This window comes from Urocitellus parryii, chromosome 14 (assembly GCF_045843805.1).
Source record: "Urocitellus parryii isolate mUroPar1 chromosome 14, mUroPar1.hap1, whole genome shotgun sequence".
NCBI classification, from domain to species: Eukaryota; Metazoa; Chordata; class Mammalia; order Rodentia; family Sciuridae; genus Urocitellus; species Urocitellus parryii.
The window spans coordinates 10,616,698-10,634,739 of NC_135544.1; the positions used below are offsets into that span (position 1 = coordinate 10,616,698).

At 35.3% G+C, this 18,042-nt stretch overlaps 1 long non-coding RNA gene across 1 annotated transcript in view; it reads left to right on the forward strand.

Moving 5' to 3' along the window:
- LOC144250156 (uncharacterized) overlaps window positions 1-13,153 on the forward strand; it is a 71,689-nt gene extending 58,536 nt beyond the window's left edge. Inside the window, exon 4 of the long non-coding RNA XR_013342408.1 lies at window positions 12,799-13,153. This is a non-coding gene — a long non-coding RNA (uncharacterized LOC144250156). The remainder of the gene's footprint in view (window positions 1-12,798) is intronic.
- The last annotated feature ends 4,889 nt before the right edge of the window (window positions 13,154-18,042 follow it).

An 18,042-nucleotide genomic window follows, 5' to 3' on the forward strand; every position in this document is an offset into this window, starting at 1 on the left:
CAGGTAGTAAGAAACTTTGAGTCAAAAAAAAGCAAAATTTCCAACAAGTGAATATATTACTTTAGGTTAATTGCAAGACAAATATCATTAAAAGATAATAGAATTGGGCTGGGGATGTGGCTCAAGCAGTATCGAGCTTGCCTGGCATGCACAGGGCACTGGATTCGATCCTCAGCACCACATAAAAAAAAAAAATAAAGATGTTGTGTTCACCAAAAACTAAATATTAAAAAATTCTCTCTCTCTCTCCCTCCCTCTCTTAAAAAAAAAGATAATAGAATAGCTGGGCATGGTGGTGCACACCTGTAATTCCACTAACCAGGGAGGTTGAAGCTGGATGATAGCAAGTTTGAGGCCAGCCTCAACCACTTGTTGAGACCCTGTCTCAAAAAAAAAAAAAAAAAGAAAAAAAAAGGACTGAGGATATAATTCAGTAGAAAACTATCCTTGCTTCAATCTCTGTTAAAAAAAAGGAAGAAAATACAACCTGGATGTTCCTAGGTCTTATAAAATGAGTCACATATTTCAATAGATCCAACTCTTATTTTTCAATGCAGGACATTCAGCCCTCTTCTAAATTTCACTCCGTTATTTGTGGAAGTCCTTCAGGACATATATTCTTTTTTAAATCTTTTTTTATTTGTTTTAATTAGTGATAAACTTCTTTTTCAAATTAATTTTTTAATTTATTTTAATTAGTTATACATGACAGTAGAATGCATTTTATGCACTTTGATATATCATAAAAAGATGGGATATAATTTCTCACTTTTCTGAGTATACATGTTGCTGAATCATAATGGTCATGTAGTCACATATATACATACAGTTATAATGTCTGTTTCATTCTACTGTGTTTCCTATCCCCACAACACCTTTCCTTCCCTCCCATCACTTCCCTCCACTTAATTTAAGGTAATGCTATTGTTCCCTAGTTCCCTCTGCCTTATTATGAATTAGCATCCACATATTATTTTTAATTATATATATATATATATATATATATATATATATATATATACTCTTAATACACATATATAAATGATGGTGGAATGCATTACAATTCTTTTTAAATTTTATTTGTTTTTTAAAAAAATAAATGACAGCGGAATACATTACAATTCTTATTGCACATATACAGCACAATTTTTCATCTCTCATTGTATATAAAGTATGTTCACACCAATTCATGTCTTCATACATGTGCTTTGGATAATGATGTCTATCACATTCCACCATCCTTGCTAACCCCCTGCCCCCTACCTTCCCTACACATATAGAGCACAATTTTTCATATCTCTGGTTGTATACAGAGTATATTCACACCAATTCATATCTCCATACATGTACTTTGAATAATAATGATCATCACATTCCACCATCATTTATAACCCCATGCCCCCTCCCTTCCCCTTCCCCTTGAGCCCTTCTGTCCTATCTAGAGTTCGTCTATTCCTCCCATGCTCCCTCTCCCTATCCCACTATGAATCAGCCTCCCTATATCAAAGAAAACATTTGACATTTGTTTTTTTGGGACATATGTTCTTTAACAGACCTTTCTGAAAACATGCAGTGTCAATCTTGTTATTCTCTGTGGTCTCCTGTTGAGGTCTCTTCCTATAAAGCTTCATCAGAGCACTTCCCATTCATACTACATACATTGTTCACCAGGACTTAGGTATATCAGTCTTAAGGAAACTGTCTTCCAAGTCCATTAATCCAAAAATTCTTGGAGTGCCACTTCCAGGTCTCATAGTCCTGAAGCAACACTGTTTTCTAAAGAAACTATAGGGCATTTCCTGTTTACAATGCTTCTAACTTTTCTTTAATAAAACAGTACTGTTCATCAGCTGAAGTAGCAGAATAATCATAATAAATAATGGAGACTTACTTTGTTTATGTCTCCATTCCTTAGCAGGAAGTCTGGTTCATCCCATCCTTTGGCTTTTCTTTAGCTAGTAAGCAGTGTCTGCTCTTTTAGTTACAAAATGACTGCAGAAGGACAAAACTTCACATGATACATAAGGACACATATTAAGAATAATTACAAAGATTTTAAATGGGGAGGGGAGAGTACAACAAATCTTCTCCAGTGTACCTTTTGAATTTTCTTTCATTGTCTTTGAGCAACTCTGTAAACTATAAAAAAAAATGGAAAATAATATAAATGAGTCTTGTCCATAGAAATGCAAATGAACTGTATCCAGTATAATGCAGTTGATGATTGCCTTTTATATATAATGGTTTTGCATCAATTTATAAATTATTTTAGAATACCTCATGTGTGCTCTTTAATTCTCAATTGAATCAATTGTAACATCTTATTTGATTCCTCATTAATTAATGCATTCATTGATGAATTCAACTTTGACATTTTTGAGGTTTTTATATTTGCATGGCAGTTATGACTGTACATTTTAAATTTTTAATTATATTCTAACACATGTGAAGAAAAAAAGAAAGGAATATTCTACAAGAATACAGAAAGACCTTTCTCCATATTTCAAATTCTATGGTAAGAAGATAGAAAGCAAGATGGTGGGTGAGTGTGGCTTTGGATTGCTCCACCTATGGAACTCTTCAGAAGAGCACCTTGAGCCCTTCCCTCCCAAAGTAACAGACTAAGCCCTTGAACCTAATGTTTTAAGAAAGAATATCTTGGATAAGATTGTGCTATTCTCTAAATATTCTTCCCTCTTAGATATTTGTTTATTCTTCTGATCTTTTCCCTAAATCCCTCCGCCCCCTAAGAGGGCTTCTAGTAATAATGCTGTCTTAGTTCTTTCACCTTGCATGTTGGGTTTTGCCTGAAAATGGCAACAAATTTACCATAAGCTCAACATTGAAGTCCTGACATCCTTCTAAGATAAAGAGTGTAAAGCAGAAAGGGGCACTTGAGATCAGGAACCACAGACCAAGAATGAGGCACCAAAAGAAGGTTTATTGGGGAGTGCTCCCAGGTGAGGTTCACCTGTCAGCAAAAGGGTGAGGGCCAGGGAAGTCCTGGGCAGGGCAAGGCAAGAACAATGCTATTAAGGGAAACTGAAGGTAGGAGGCCCTAGGTCATCTAAACTGCAGCTGCCCATAGCAGCTTGGCCAACCTGTTTGGGGGACTGTGTCTGTTGCTGGTTGGTCAGGGCTGATTTGAAGTGACAGAATGATTGCTTCTCCCACCAGGAAGCTTGGTGGTTGGGGTCCAGTTGCTATGTCAGCTTCTGATTAGCCATTTTGGGTCTTCTCAGCCAGGTGGAAAGTCCCTGCCCACAGCCACCATGAAAGAGGAGAGGGAAGAGAAGCCTCCTGATCTAACAGAGTACCATCCTTTACCTCCAGGCAGTTTACTCATGGGCCAGGAATAGTAGCAAAGAGGAGGAAATGCTTAGGTTGGGATTTGCTTCCAACCCTAATAAAATAACAATGACTAGCACTAGGGAGAAACGAAAAATTCTGAAGAAAATAGTAAGACACTTGGCTTCTAGTGCTAAAATTTTCAAGCCAAAATTTACCATTTCTGTGTCTCAGTTTTGTCAGCTCTAAAATAAATGTTGAACTAGATGGAACCTGTGACCTTGCAGTTCAATGTGGAAAGATTCTATAAAGTTCAATTCATCCCTGGGTCATAAGTCTTTTAGAAAAGAATGAAATAAAGCCAACCAATAAGCTAAACAAGAGGTGTTAGAGAAGCCAACAAATTAATTATTATATTTTTCCTAACAAATGTTTCCCAACCTGCCCAAACTGAAACTGTGATATATGAAGGCATACTAGGGAGACTACATACTTGTGTACTACTAACCAGCTATTTATCAGTAAGTTACTTACCTTGTCTGAGCCTCCAGTCCTGACATGTTAGACTTAATGCCTACGGTCTCTTGCAGCCCTAAAACATCATGACATAGAATGTACTTCTGTGTTACGCTCATGTCTCCAGTTGACTCTCAATGATGATTTCAAGTTCAAAATAACTCTCCTCCACTGTAAACAATGTTCACAATGACAAAACCAAAGCGTAAGAAAAAAAGCACAAATTTGAATTAAATATATCTACTTTTATCAGGCAAGTGTGCTGTTAAAGATCTAGTTGATCTCAAATTATTAGCTCATTATTTATTTTTTATCAGCTCAAACAATGGCAAACACACACACACACACACTAAATTTAAGTATAATATTTTACATACAGAAAAATGTCTTTAAAAATAGATATGGCATAACTATAATGTTGATAAAATAAAGCCAGACCCCAAATAATATGAACCATATGATTCAATTTATATAATGATCCAACAGGTAGAAGCCATCTCTGATATTAAAGGTCAGCATAGAAGGGAGGGTGCAATGACTGAAAAGGAAGATGGTGACACTGGTGATGTTTCAATTCTTGATCTGGCTACTGGATGAGAGTATGTTCATCTCATGAAAATGCATCAGTCTGTACACCTGTGACTTGTTCATTTTTATGGGTGTTTATCAGCTGTATTTCTGAGTGTTTATCAGTATATTAAATAGGTAGAAACTTTCATTGATCTATGAAAATTCATACAGGGAAAAAGTGTTCATTTTTCAAATTTTAGTCACCAGTGATTTCATCATAACTGATTTGATCATCATTTATCATTAATCCAGAGGGAGTATATGATTACTATTTCCTAATTTTTTTTCTTAAAAGTGCAGGCATAAATTATGCAAAAAAATATTTTAAATGCTTGCCAAAGTGGTGGAATTATGACTAGTTTTCATTTTATTGATAATTTTCTATGTTTTCCAAATTTTCTCTTTCAGAAATGTGCGAATTTTGAATTAATAGAATTTTAAATTCTTGTAAAAATAAATTAACAGAATAATTGTGAGATTAGAGGTTTTCTTTTGTTAGAAAGTTTTCAAATATGGTGGACAAATGGTAGGAAACCACTGAGACCAATTTATTTTCAAGGTGAAAATTACATATTGTTGATGCTGCCTTTCCTTTTCCTAATACAGTATTTTAACAGAAAATGTGGCAAAAGAAAATGTAAGACCATATAATTTTTGGTGCTCCCTATTTTTGTCCATCTGTAGAGGGACATACAAAGATTTGCAGACCCATGGAAGCTATTTACTTACCTCTCTGAAGCATTCATTGAAGAATCCGCACTCTGTGATTTCACAATCCACTTATTTTGATGGTGCCTAATAACACATTCTTTTTTATGCATGGTACTTGCTTGCTAGAGAATTAGTGATGCCTTATTTTCCTATTTGTTGAGAGGAGTATGGATACCAAGGATACTTACGGAAAGTTATACTGGGCTACCTGTAGTTGATATTAAATATCTTACTGTATGACTATTTAAATATCTAAACATGAAGGATGTAAATGATTTATGAACTACTACTATGGCTTATCAGCATCAGCCTTTTGACATTCCTTCTCACTTCTCACTTCCTTCTAACTTTGTTCCTCTTTCTTGTACTCCCTTTTATTTATTTTTCTTTGTCTCAGGCTGTGCATGTTGCCTGTAGGTTACACATTTGTAACCTACAGATCAACACTTTGGTCAACATGAACAAGAGTCAAGAGTAGATGATGCTATCTCAAGGAAAGTGTGCACTGGAAACAAACTGCAAAGAAGAATACCATTTAGAATAATTATGGCCAGTGTGATTTTTAATATAACACCATCGTATACACAATTGTCACATTTGTAAATAACATAATTATATATATTAAGATTTAGAACTCTTACTCACTATGGAAAATAGGCCATTTCTTTATACCCAGGAAATGAGCACATACATTCTGAATATTATGGGGTCCCAGAAGCCTGACTAATACAGAGTGTGAGTGAGTTAGTCAGCTTTTCAACACTGTGATCAAAATACCTGACAAGAACAACTGAGAGGAGAAAGAGTCTATATTGGCTCATGGTTTCAGAGGCTCAGTTCATAGTCACCCAACTCCATTTCTCTGGGCCCAACGTGAGGCAGAACATTCTGGCAGAACTGCACTTCAGAGGGACACTGCCCCATTCATGGCAGCTAGAGGCACAGAGAGAGCACAAGGAGCCAAGGCATGCTCCCATTAACCTAACTTCCTCCAGCAATGCCTCACTTACCTGCAGTTTCCATTCAGTTAGTCCATTCCAATCATTAGTCCATCGGATGGGTTAATCCACTGATTAGGTCATAGCTGTCACAACCTAATCATATTTAAATGTCTCCTCTCATATCCATACAACTAGTTTGGATATGTGGCCAAGAAAAAGAGAGCAACATTTTTATAAAAATGAACAATCACTTAAGATACTTTTATAGATCTATGTACAGATTTGTTTCTTTTATGTCAAGATAGTAGTGATAATGATATTAACAATGATAAAAGTAGTAACAATGCAGGAAGGCATTCTTATAGTTATTTGAAAATGCCAAGTCTTTTAAACACCTTGAAATCTCCTTAGAAGTCTTACATAGTAGTGACTATTATCCCCTCGTTTTATATGTGGAAAATAGTAAAGTACACAGAGATTCAGTAATTTGCCAGAGGTCACACATTGAGGGGCAACTGCAGAACTGGGAATTTGAACTCCAGCAGTCTGGCTCTCCACACCATGCTGTTAGCTATCAGGAAACAAGTCATAAATGAACAATCTTCTATTTGTCCTGTGAACCTCTTCTAGTTTTGTGGAAAGTAAAAGTCATTATATCACATTCAGAGAAAAGTATTCACCATTATTCCTCTATTGCTTTGATCTCAGATGACTTCTGTCTTCATGTTTATGACACCCAGATATCTCATAGAGAGAACTGTGTCCTTATGTAACTATAAGGTAAATGTCAATTTGCCAATAGAAACAACCTCCTTCACAGACTGAAGGTTATAAAATACCACCCTGGGTTGGGAAGCAAGAGCTGTCAGAAAGCTAAGGGATTTGTTCAAATATTGAGTGGATGAGGAAATTAAGCTGCTCACTGTGTCTCTTGGTGGCTGATATTCTATGATTAACAATTTGAGCAGCAATAGTTTGGGTTCAGCCTTTCTTCCTGATTGATGTTGGGTGTTTGAGTCATACCTGCTCTAAGTCCTGACTACTGAATATTTAGAATATGAATATGGAACCAGTTCAAGAGAAAAGAGGGGGAAAGTGACATCTACAGATAACTGTGAGAATATTTTAGGATGGTGCTTATTCAACTTTAATGTGCCTATGAATCATTGGGGATCTTATTAATATGCAGAGAGTCTGATATCATAGGTAGGACAAATTACAAATATGACTGCAATTCTTTATTTCTCCTTATGTCCATGTCCTTTGAAATGTGACTTTGTAGCTCCTAACAAAGGATAAACTATTTGCTTTCTACTCAAGTGTTTATTGCCCCGTGAGTTGCTTTGATCAATAGACTATGGAGGAAATCACACCATAACATGCTTTGGCCATTTTCTTGCTTGGCATTTTACAACTAGAATGGAATAAGGCCAAGCCAGCCTGCTGGAGGATAAAAGGCCACTTGTAGGAGAATCCAAGTGCCTCCACTTAGTGTCAAACAGCATCTAGAATCAGAGCTGTCCACTCACTATAATAGATGTAAGAAATCAGCCTAGGCCAGAAGAGTCTCCCAGCCAATCCATGTTCTTGTTAACAATTATATATGGTTGCTTTTTAAACCACTGTATTTTGTACTGACTGGTTACACAGTGATAATTTACACACAGTGATAGTTCTAGATTAGGCCTGCTATTCTACATCTCTAAAAGGTCAGAGGTAATGCTGATGCTACTGTTTTGTGGACCACCCTGAATAGCAAGCCTCCAGGACAGGAGGTAGAAAAGTATACAGCCCATGTACCAAATCTGGTCTGTAGCCTGTTTTCGTATGACTAATTTTTTAAGAATGGGTTTTATATTCTCAAAAGGAAAGAAGGAGGGGAAAGAAAAAGAGAAGGAGGAAAAAAAACAGTCATACAGTATGTAGCCTGCAAATCTCAAAATATTTAGTATCTTACATTTTAGAAAAAACTTTGAGGCAACTTCATTCCAGTATGTAGTAAGAAATGTTTAGTCTATGAGATCAGAGTGAACTTTTGAGTCTCTAGATGGATTCCGGATTATGCATTCAGCTTTATATATCCTAGACATCTAGATGTAGAAGATGCTCAACACATGTTGGAGAGTTGAGAAACAAAATATTGACTGAATGAACATAGCTATTTTCTTGGACTAACTTTCGGGAAGTCATTCATATCACCATGTATTCCCAAAGCTGATAGGAGAGCAATACTAGCCACTCTCTATCTGGAACATTCATGACATAACTTCTACTTCAATGATACTTCTATGGCAAAGGTTCAACCCCCCTTGAAGCTCCCATAATCTAGGAATGGAGATAGATAGATAGATAGATAGATAGATAGATCTAGTTCTTTAGAAAGAACTTTGCTTAAGTGCCACATCTTTGCTGAACTGGCCCTCTTAATAGGTTTTAGCACCTCCTTGAAATTCTCTGGACAATCCTACTCTCCTACTATTAAATCATGGTTAAGATTTTAAAGACAGAGCAGAGATGAAGAAGGCCAGGACTAAAGTCAGAAGTAAAGTGGAGGAAAGGTTATGATACTGCAGAAAATGGTAAAGGGGATGAGGCACAACGTGATACTGATGAATTTTCCATTTTAGTGAAATATAGTGTGTGTATATATGTATTTATGTACACACACACACACACACACACACACACACAGAGTAGTACCTTGATATTCTCCAAGGATTTGTTCCAGGACTTCCTGCAGACATTCAAATGCACAAATATTCAAGTCCCTTACATAAAAAATGGCATAAAATTTGCATTTCCCCCTGTACACATTAAATCTTTAATTTGATAATTAAATTTGATAATTTCTAAATTACTTATAATATCTATTACCTAAGTGCTTTGTTTAGGAAACAATGACAAGAAAAAATTTGTACAGGTTCAGTACAAATTTTTCCTGAATATTTTTGAGCCACAGTTGTTTAAATCTCCAGAGACAAAACCTGCAGACATGGAGAGCCCCTTATATATCACAGTAATTTCAGTTACCTAGAGTTTTTTAAACCTAAATTCAGTACTTACAATGATTTTAAACCCTGTCCTTTCAACTTGTTTTGTATTACTATACCAAATAAATGCCACACCACAACAATCTTTTTTCTAGTTCTAGAAGCCAATAACATTAACGTGAAGCTTAGCAGATAGTCTCAATCAAAAACTAAGAGACTAAAATTATCCCTGTGGAAGAAGAAGAGGGTGGATTTAGGAAAAGGCACTTTCTATGCCCAGTTTTTCTCATCTACAAAAGGGAGTCACCAAGGATCCTCCTCCCTTCCTCCTGGGCTTTAAATTTGTGTGTACTCAGAGCAAGTTCAATAAATGCCTGCTCCTTTTGTCCTTTTTCTCCCAAGCCTGGCCCTATGAGGATATATTGAATTCTGCCTGAGCCTTGAGAAATTGTTTATAGTAGCACTAATGGTCATTTCTCTGTCCTTAGAAAATACCCAATTATTGGATTGGATCTACATCTTGAGTGTCCTTGGCACTGACTGGGAATATGCTTAAACTGTGGCATCTGGCCTCCTCCTTGGGCTGCTTAGTGAGCATTTATCTGTTCAGTTGTAACAACTGCCCCCTCTGCTTCAAGTTCTTCACGTTAATGAACACATGCATCAAAATGGTAGGGGGAATTGTAGCTAAATCCACTTGGTATTTAATTGGCTTAGCGCCCTGTGACTGGGTAATGTGACTGCATTTGAGAAAAGTAAGTAGGTGTTTTATTTTGCTTTGGTTTTGCCTGCTTTTTATTTGTATGCAGAAATACCACCTTGTTCAGGAAAAGCACCGAGAGTGAATGTCATTAGTGGGCATGTGTGCCTGTGGAGGACTGAGGAAAGTGCTCAGCAGGAAGGGTCTCTGGTTTCCATGGAAACAAATATAGCAACTGGTCATCTTATTTGGGTCTGTACTTTTAAGGAATTTCATTCTTAACTGAGCTCCAAAATTCCCTGAGAGAGAAGTACAGAATTAATTTGTGTACATTATAGGCTTTTCTATTTCTCCAAAGATCAAAACTAGCTTAGGAGAGCAGAAGTAAAAATTAAGTATTTGGTGAAGCATGGGGGGCAAAGTATGAATCTACCATTCCATTGGGAACAATAATATCTTATTGTATAAAAAGCCAGAGTGAAGAGTGGAGTGAGATACCAAACTTTAGAAATCGAGATCATCTGCCAACTTTTCACTCTCTTGATCTGCTTTCCCTCACTCCACTTCCCTCCCAACATTTAACGAGCATCAACCCTCACATTGTATTATTGAGCACATAACTTTCATCTGATCTTGTCATCATTTTCCTCTAGTTGAGTAAATTACTTATCATTCTTTTATATTCATGTTTCATCCCATTTCATCATATATTTAATGAGATTTAATATATATATATATATATATATATATATATATATACATATACATATATGTATATGTGTGTGTGTATATATATATATTTTTTCAAACAGCTAGGCATGGTGGCACAAGTCTGTAATCTCAGAGACTTGGGACGGTGAGAATCACAAATTCAAAGCCAGCCTCAGCAACTAAGCAAGGCCCTAAGCAACTTAGGGAGAACCTATCTCAAAATAAAAAGAACTGGGATGTTGCTCAGTGATTAAGTGCCTTTGGGTTCAATCCCTGATATATATATATATATATATATATATATATGTGATATATATGCACATTATCAAATAACTGCAAAACTTAATGAAAAGAATAAAAGGAGAAGCAAACATATCATTTTATACCCCCTACACTTAACTTCATTTTCTAGAGCTACTAAAGTAAAATGTCTCTTTTAGCAATTTTTGGTAAAGATACATAAATTTCAGTAAAGATAAATATATATACACACACACACACCTACACACAAATATATATATATATATATATATATATATATATATATATATACACACACACACACTATTGATATCTAGCAATTTTTATTACTTCTACAATTATTGGTTGATTTTAAGCTTTAAAAAATCTTATAAATCTGTAAGTATACATGCATACCATTTTTCTAGAATTGTGATTACACTAAAATCCCATGTAATCCCTTGCCATTACAGTTTACCATACAAAGGAAAATTCTTCAAGGACTAAAGATGAAGTAAATCCTCTTCAAATTTCTGCTAAGTTCATTCACTCAATTATACTGAAAAAGGCAGGATGTCAGAGTACTTAAACCCTGGGTCAGCTCTGAGCTCTGACTCCTGTCAGCTCAGAGAATTTGCTGTCTACTTAGACCCTCTGTGCCTTAACTGAGGAAGGTATAAGGACCCATTTTGATTAACCTAAGATGAGCTGGATCTGCGTACTCAAGGCATTTAGCTTCAGGAGGCCTTTGCTCAAGTGACTAACTGCTGCTTCTGAGTCACCGCCACTTGAAAGTGTTACTCCTATCCTCTGTCATCTTCTTTTGAGAATTCCTTGGATTTTTCTTTCAATAGTTTTTGGTCTTATAAATTTTTGCTTTTGGAGTAGAATCATATTTTACTTTTGGTAAAAATTTCTTTGGTTAAGAAAGAAAATAATTTTCCCTAAAATTTTGAAGATTTTGTTAAAAAATTTCTTCCTAACATTGGATATTCTTTTATTCTTTTTTTTTTTTTTTGGTGCTGGGAATTGAACCCAGGGCTTTATACATGTGGGGCAAGCACTCTACTAACTGAGCTATATCCCCAGCCCACATTAGATATTCTGATGAAATTTTAATTCTGTACAATTCTCATTCCTCTATAAGAACTTATTTTTAAATGATTTTCCTCCACTGGAGTATGGATATTTTCAAATGGTTTTAATTCTGAATGTTTATGCTCTTAGTTTTATGATGAGGATTTATAAACAAATCAGGGGAATCTTTCATTTATATATTGGCAAATCTTTGGATGGTCAAAGTCTGGAGAGAATTTTTTTATATGAGTTAACTATTTAAAAAGTTTTATAGTATTATATTAATAAAATATAATTTTCTTCTCAAGCAATTTCATGATTGCAGAAACTCTTGAAATTATGATATGATAAAAGAATGTTCCACTTATAAATATTTTTAATCAGTTTCATTTAGTTCTACATAGTTAATTCCTATTTGACAGATGTTAGATCAAATATCTCATTTCATGGAAACAAGCAAAGTGTCTATCAACTGATGACTGGAGAAGAAAATGTGGTACAGATACACACTGGACTATTGTTTAGCTGTAAGAGAAGAATGAAATCCTGTCATTTGTGACAGCATGGATCTAACAGGAGATCATCATATTAAGTGAAGTAAGCCAAATACAGAAAGACAAGTACTTCACAATGTGATCCATATGTGGAGTCGATCTCATAAAAGCTGACAGTACAGTAGTAGTTAGTGGTGAGACAGTAGGGGGTAGAGATGGGGCAAGGTTGATCATTAGGTACTAAGCTACAGACAGACAGGATCAAGAAGTCCTGAGGTTCTACTGTATACCAGGGTGACAATAGATAATGACAATGTACATTTGAGAAAGCTAGAAGGAAATATTTTGTATGTTTTTAATCATAAAGAAATGATAAATGAGAAGATAGATATATTTAATCTGAAAAAATGATTTTAAATATTGCATACCATATACATGTATCAAAACATCACATTACCCTATTATTATTTATAATTGTTTATATTTTTATATAATAGTTAAAATTAACTAATAAATTTCAAAAAATAATAAAAACATAAAACAAATTTCTCATTTCACAGAGTGATCCACTTCCTGATAACTTGGGAAAACTGGCTCAATCTCCGGGAAAAGCTTCAGAAGTGTTTGCTCAGAGCAATGCTACCAGCTTATTCTGGGGAGCCTGAACCTCTGAGTGCACTTCATGCAATATCATTAATCAGCCTGGAAACAACCATCTCTGTGAAAGTTATGATTCTTCTGATATTGTTCCCAAGAGGTTCAATATCTTACATGTGACTTGTTTCCTAGGATTTGGGCAAATGAAAAGGAAAAACTGTTGATGATAAGACTGAATGATTCTGGTTAGTTTATTATAGTAACTAACAATTTGATTACTGTGAATTGAATAAATTCAATAAATAAATGTGAACTGAATCCTCTCCAGAGGCAGCTTAATTATTTCAAGATTATTTACTGCAATGTGGCCTGATGGTAAACACATACCATAGATAGAAATGGCACTGGTGCATCTCTGAGTTTCTCCCATCCATACTAATGACACATCACCTCCAGAGTATTAGCAAAATATTAAGCAAATATACTCTTTTATATAACCACAGTACAATCCCCACAATTAAGTAATTTTTATTAATACTTTGCCACTATATAATGCTCCAAACCCATTTAAGTTTTGCCAATGAAAAGATCAAGTTTAAAATCATAATCTGTCCTATTAGTTATCACTTGATTAAGGTACATTTCTGCCAGATTTCTCCAGTGAATTTTATACATAATAAATATTTTGGGAAGAGGTACTTTAAAAACCTATAAATACCCTCCTCTTCAAGAATACAGCTTTAATTTTTTATTTATCATAAATTCATGGCTTCCTATTTTAATCAAAATGTTATCTTTAATTTTTTTTGACCCATGAATTATCTTCATTTGATCAGTTAATATCATTTTGAGCTGTTTTCTGTGTCCCTTTGACACTTATGCCAATTATTTTAAAGCACTCTCTTACTTTCTGGCACAAGATTTTTCCAAGCTCATTAACACAATTTTTCAATAAGATCGGAACTAATCAACCCTCGAAAGACCTCTAGATCTATTTACTGGAGCATGGTACTTACATCACAACATCTAGGTGTTTTGTGTGCACATTTCTATGTATAGGTATATATGTATGCATGTATAAAATGTATGTGCACATTTTAACCTATATTTATTTTGACACTGAGAGATGCACTGAAACACATGAGCTTATACTAACATCTTTAATTCCTAATATTATATGATCCATTCTAGTCTCCTTTCTTCCCAGATTTGTAACTCTCTTCTTTCAGTACAAGAAATGTGTCTCTCATTTTCCTTAATATATTTGATATCTCCTTATATATATAAACAACCTTTGCCAGGCACACATCTGTAATCGCAACTACTCTGAAAGTTGAAACAGAAAGATGGCAAGTAATTTAATAAGGTCCTGTCTCAAGTTTTTGGCAGTCTATTAAAACAGAGCATCCCTGGGTTCAATCTCCGGCAATACACACACACACACACACACACACACACACACACACACACACACACACCTCTATACCATATATAAACAATCTTCAGTGGCCAGCAAAACCTCCTGTCCTTCCTCAGATGCTGCCACTTCACATCTCCTAAGCTCCGACACCTCCTGGAGGGCGAGTGTCAACCTGCCATCATCTGAGTATCCTTCTTATCCTCTTCGGGTTCCAATCACCTCCTGGCTTGGCATTGGTCCCACCTGATGCCCCCATTGTAGGTTCCCCCTCCCTCTCTCAGGCTGATTAAAAGCTTTTCTAAGCCAATACCTCACCCCACCAGTGCCTACCACCCTCTTTTGCTCAAGTTTCCATTCCCCTTACTAGGTCACTGCCTCCCATGCCCCCACAATCATCCCACCTCAATCTGCTTAGCTCCAGTCATCCCAGCCTGTTTCTGTTACAGGACAGGCTCTTACCATGCACAGGTTCCTACATCCTATGCTGGGTAACCTTGGAGTACAGATGCCCTCCTCATCTGGCATAGGCTCTCACATCCACTTTGGTGGATTTAGATTACCCTGCTGGGCCTAATCTAATCGCCTAGGTCCTTAAAAAGCAGAGAGTCTTTCCCAGCTGAGATCAGAGTCAGTGAGATATAACTACAGGACAGTGGGTCAGGGACGTGCAACACTGCAGGTTTTCAAGTGAAGGAAAGGGTCACAAAGAATGCGGATGGCTTCTAGAAGCGGGAAAAGAAAAGGAAATAGGTTTTTCTCTGAAAGCATCAGAAAGGGATGTGGAACACAGTCCTACCAACACGTTGATGTGAGACCTATGTTGGACTTTATCCTCTAGAGCTTTAACATAATAAATTCATGAAGTTTTAAGCCACCAAGTTATGGACAATCTATTAAGCAGCAACAGGAAATTAGAAATGGGAAGAAAATCAAGGATTATGAAAGCAAATTTTTGTTATTGTGGAAAAGCAGACATAACACACAGTGAACCATTTTAACCAGTTTTAAGTGCAGAGTCCAGTGGCAGGAAGTATATTCACATTCTTGTGCTGTCATTACCACCATGTATCTCCAGAACCTTTCATCTTTCCAAACTCAAACTCTACCCATGGAAGAGTAACTCCCATCCCCACAGCCCCTGACAACCATACCACATTCTTTCTCTGTGAATTTGAGTGCTCTTGGTATCCTATGTAAGAGAAATATACAATACCTGTCCTTCAGCATCTGGTTTATTTCACTCAGCATGAGTGAAATTTCACTAATTTCACATAGTTCATTCATGTCATTCCCATTCCTTTTTGAATCTGAATAATATTCCATCATATGTATATACCACATTTTGTTTACGTATTCATCTGTTCATGAAAACTGCTGTTGTGTTCATATTTTAGCTGTTGTCATGATGCTGCTATGAATATCAGTATACAAGTATCTGTTGGACTGCCTGCTTTCACTTATTTGGGGATTATACCCAGAAATGGAATTATTGGATCTTATGGTAAATTTTGTTTATTTTTCTTGAAGAAATACCATACTGTTTTCTGCAATGACAGTACCTTAAATTTATTTATTAGACTATCAAATATATTTTATTTGAGGGAATAAACAAAATAAGCTAGAGGTTTGTAATAGAATATTGATTATCTGACCTAACTACCTGTTAATTTTTAAGATTGTTTTATTCACATTACACTTCTTTTGATAAGGGTTTTCCTCCTGGAATTTGATTCCTAAGCACTATGCTTATGTTGTCATTTCTTGGTGTTGTAGGTCTGTTATCCATTGATTTCTTTGTATGAAAAATACAGAATATTTTTAATAAATTTCCCTAAGTAGTATCAATGCATAGACACAGTGCCCCCATGCTTTCTGTGTAGATGTATCACCACTTATTATTAACTCTAGGTATAATATTTTATTAATACCATTTAAATATTATCCATAGCTAAGCTTTGCAATGTTATATGATTGTGTTTCCTTTATTGTAGAAATTCTTCCACTCCCTATCATTCTCCCTTCTCTTTGACCTATGTTTATACTACCACCTACCACCAATTCAGTCTCAACCTCCTTGAAAGAATTACAAATTTCCTGGCAATTTAAGCAAACACACCAAAAGTTCCTTCATTTCATTACCCTCCCCCTACCAACACATCCATTTCTTCTCATGTGTTTTTCTGTCCACCTGATCCAACCAGGGCATGCATTTGTAGAGGAACAAGTGATCATCCTCCTGGGATCTCTTTCTACCAGTCTTCTAGAAAATTCTTTTTATTTCCCCTTTAAGAGTATTTCTTTCCTCAATTCTGTGTCTTTCCTTTTTCTTGGCTTACTTACAGTTGTAGTGCAGGACAATCTCGAGAAGCTCCTTAGAAAGCGTACATGAGAGGCAGATTTTTTTGAGAACTAATATTTTTAAAAAAATCTTTATTACCCTATCACATTGTTTTGACTAGGTATAATTTCCCACTGAATACTAAAGATTCTTCATCATTGTCTTATTCCTTCTAATACTGCTGGTGAAATTCCAAATGGTGTTCAGATTCTGAGATTATTTTTCAAAGAGAATTATTTATTCTCTGTGTGTGCGTGCACAATGCACATGCACCTGTGTATCATGAGCCTTTCAATTCTCAGATTTATTATTAGATTTTTTTCTTTGATAATTTCCCCTCATTTTTTCCCTCTCTTCTATCTATAACTCTTATTATGTGATTGTGAACTTTCTGGATTGAAACACAGGTTATTTGTATATTCTACCTTGCGGGTCTGAGAGACATTAATAACTTTACTTTCCAATGTCTTTATTAAATTTTTCATTTCTGATGTTGGAGTTTTAATTTCAGGAAGTTTTTTTAATTTCCTTTTTAATACAATAAGTTTTTCCCCCCATGGATGCCTTTTTTTTTTTCAAAATCTTTAGAGGATATAGTGTTTGTACTCTAAGAGCAGTGATATAACATAATTTTATTTTATTCCCTGCAGTTCCCCATTCCCACTCTCCATGAAGTTTCAGTATTTTTTTCCCCTTTGGCCTCTTCTCCTTTGTCTTCATCAATCTTGCTGAAGTGAGAAAAGAATGTGCTTTCCATTTACCTACCCTCTTTAACTTAAAGGCAGAAGCTATGGTAGCTTGAACTTTTCCTCCCCAAATCTGTGAACTTTCTGTTCAACTTGTGTTCAGATTTTACCGGTATGTGTCTACACATAATTTTCCTCATACTTGATGAAGGTAGGTGGTCAGGAGGGAACTTTTGATTTGAACATCTTTTTATTCATCAGCTCAGGAGGAATGCTCTTGCATTGTGAAGATTTCTTGTTTGTAGGTTGTTTTTCTCATTTTCTTTGAGTCTTCCTTCTCCTATAGCTCTCATTCAGTGGATTTCTAACATCTTGGTTATATCTTGCATAGTGATTTACCTTTCTTTCACATTTTCTATTTTTTCTTATACCTAAAAGATTTCCTTTAAACTTAATTCTCATATCACTAAATTAATACTTAACTATATTCATTGTAGCATGGATTAATATTCATATTTATCATTGAACTTTTGTACTTGCATTAAATTCTTCTGAATACAAAAGGAATATATGCATATTATGAAGAGATTTAAAAAATTATAAAAGGTACAGATATTAAACTAAATCTCTAATCACATTCTATAGTTGACACTTTAAAATGGTTTTATTAATATAAGCATTCATGAATTTTATTGATTTATTAAAGAATAGGATCATTCAAATGATCTAATGATTTTTTACTTAGTAATATCACACTGTTGTT